Source organism: Alligator sinensis, unplaced genomic scaffold (assembly GCF_000455745.1).
Source record: "Alligator sinensis unplaced genomic scaffold, ASM45574v1 scaffold407_1, whole genome shotgun sequence".
Classification (NCBI taxonomy): Eukaryota; Metazoa; Chordata; order Crocodylia; family Alligatoridae; genus Alligator; species Alligator sinensis.
The window spans coordinates 941,413-944,195 of NW_005842464.1; positions in this window are offsets into that span (position 1 = coordinate 941,413).

Genomic DNA, 2,783 nt, shown 5'->3' on the forward strand with positions numbered 1-2,783 from the left:
ACCCAGCCATGCGCCGAATACAAGGCGAACAAACCAGGCCTCCCTTCGGGGAGGGGAGCAGGGGACGCCTGCCGACGAGCGGACGTTGGGAGCGGTGGAGGTTTGGGCCCTTCGCAGCCCCCGAGGTCCCCGAGGAGCGGGTTACAACCTCTGAGGCCGGCGCTGGGCGCCAGGGCCACCTCCCAACACGTTTTCGGCTTCACGGAGCTCAGGCGGCCGCGTGCCTTGATCTCACGATCTCCTAGTCATAGTATCAGGGGCCGAAGCGTCGGGCGCGCGTCTGCTGGGCCAGGGGCTGTCGGGCAGTTTCTCCTGCCTTTCAGCTCACAAACAAAAAAGGCCAGCGAGCTTGGGGGAAGCCAGAGCTTCTCACTTTGGCATCTTCCAAGCGAGCTCTCAACATCTTTGCATGTGGAGCGAGGCGCCCGCTCGGTATCGACTTCCGCTTCCTTCAAAACAAGCAGCTCGAAAGGCTCTCAAGAGCCCAAGATTTCACTTGGGATGGACAAAAGCCTTCAGATCTTTGTGCTTTTCCTTAAAATCCTGTTTTTGGTGCAGTTGGCCATGCCGGCGGTTTCTCAGTTTCGGTCTCCTGGTGCAGCCGCCCTCCCCGCGGAGGAGACCGCAGGATCCGGGTAGCTCAGGGGCTGGCAGCTGGGTGGAGATGGGGGGCAGGCGTGGGGGCATAGTTTGCAGATGCCCAGGTCCGGCGCACTCCCCGAGGTCCGGGGGCTGCCCCCACCGGCAGCGGTGCTGCTCCTAGCTGCCCGGTCCCGGCCCCGCAGCTCCGTGGGCCGTGTCTGGCCTGCAGCCCGCATGTGGCCGACGTCGGCTGCAGGTACAATCGTGCAGAGCCTCTGCACCAGTTCGAGGGCTTAGCTGGCACCTGGCTCGTGTCGGCCCTTTGCAGAGGTGAAGCTGATGGCCTGCGGGAGCAATGGGGTTTGCAGGCAGGGTCGGATCCGGGGGCCGCGGGGGTCGGTAGGAACCTGTGGGCAGCAAAGGGCCGGAAGAAGCCCCCGAAGGCATTAATGGTTGCAGGAAGCATGCAGAGACCCAGCAGGCAGGGCCGGCGGAGGGAGTGGTGAGCTGGGCAGGCGAGGAAAGGGAGACGGAGGCTATCCATCGACCCACGCGCCCGGCTACCTTTGGAAGTGGAGCCCTCGTTAACCCTCACCTCGAATGATTAACCAGCGCCGTGCAGCACGCTGTCCTGGAGGAGGCACGGTGCCGGGCCCGGGCCCCCGAGGCGCCGAGCGTTGCAGGCAGGGATTGCATGGCCAGCACTGCGCCGAGGGCCAGAGGGGAGCGTGCAGGGGCGCAGATGGACTCTGCGTGGCCCGCTCGGGCGGTGATTTAGTCGTGGCCGGCCTGGGTGGGTTGCGAGGGCTGGTGGTCACCACTGAGTCCAGGCTGCTCTCTGCATGTTGGTGTTTCTTGGAGGCGATACGGACCCAAACTCCGAGGCTCGGCCACAGGCGGGTTTGCGCCAGCCCCCGGGGTTTGGGGTCGGAGACCCTGGGCAGGCCAGGAGATATTCAAAGCAGCACGAAGGTGGCAGGCTCAGTGCAGGGGGGTCAGGCTCCTAACTCTCCTAGGCAGTTTCCTCTGGGAATCCCTGCCCAGGACACGCCAGCAGAACGGGTGCTAGAGTGGCTGCCAAAGCAGGACCTTCACTGCGGGCGCCAGTCCGGTCCCTGCAAGCTGCCCGAGTCTGGCCAGGGCAGGGAGCCGGCGCGGCTCTCTTCCAGGGGCAGGTACCGGGGGGAGGAGACGCATGTGATGCCGCCGAGCCGGGGGTCTGCACAGCAGGGGCCGGGGTGGGGGCCTGCTCCTCGTGCTGGGCGATGCCTCGGCTGAGCAGGAAAGCAGGGCAAGGCTGCAGCGTTAGGGGTCTGCGCACCGTGCACGTTCGGGTCAGTGAGCGATGCACAGGGCGGTCATGCGGGCAGAGCACTGGGCTGGGATCCAGGAGGATGGGACCTGCAGGACGAGGACAAAGACTCCGGCTCGCTCGCAAAGCAGCCCACAGGTGTGACGGCACCGGGGAGGGCAGAGCTGTCGCACACGGGTCGCCGCGTAGTTTCCTTCGTCGGTGTGAAGTCACCGGTGGAGGACGCGGGAGCAGAACGCACTTCCTGGGAGCCCGGGCTCGGCTGGGTACAAAGAGCTGCGTGCCAGCTCGGGGGCTTTTCCAGGAGGCAGCGGCAAACCCCAGGCGTGAGAATATGCCCGAGAGAGGACCCTGGCTCCTCGGTGCCGATGCAGCTGGCACGCCGGAGGGCAAGAGCCGTGGAGCCCACAGCCGTGCCTTCCTTCAGCGGGGACCGAGGAGACAGCAGGCACTTGGCTGCCCGCCTTTTCACTGTATAAGCACAGCGAGGACTGCCCGGGGTGCCCTGGTGCGGCCCCCGCCCCCCCGGAGATGTACTGCAGGATGGGACTCAGAAGAGCCCTGACCCTGGGGATGGGGGGACCGTGACCCGGGGGGAAGGGGCATAGAGGAGGCAGCCCGGACCTGGAAAACCCCTCGTTAGAGCCCCGCAGCTAAATTGTGCAAGAGCACCCGTCTGCCGGGAGCATGCTCCGGCCCTCCCAGCTGTGGGCTGCGACTGCGGGGCTGGCGGGGGGAGCAGGAGTGCCCCTGCCGCTGCTCCCCCAGCTCCGAGGGAGCGCAGCAGGCGTCCCTCCCTGCGCTCCCTGCTTGGGGGAAGCAGATGGGGGGGTGTGGAGGAGCCAAGAGTGCCCCTGCCCCTGCGGTACCTGGTTCACAGAGAGGGAAA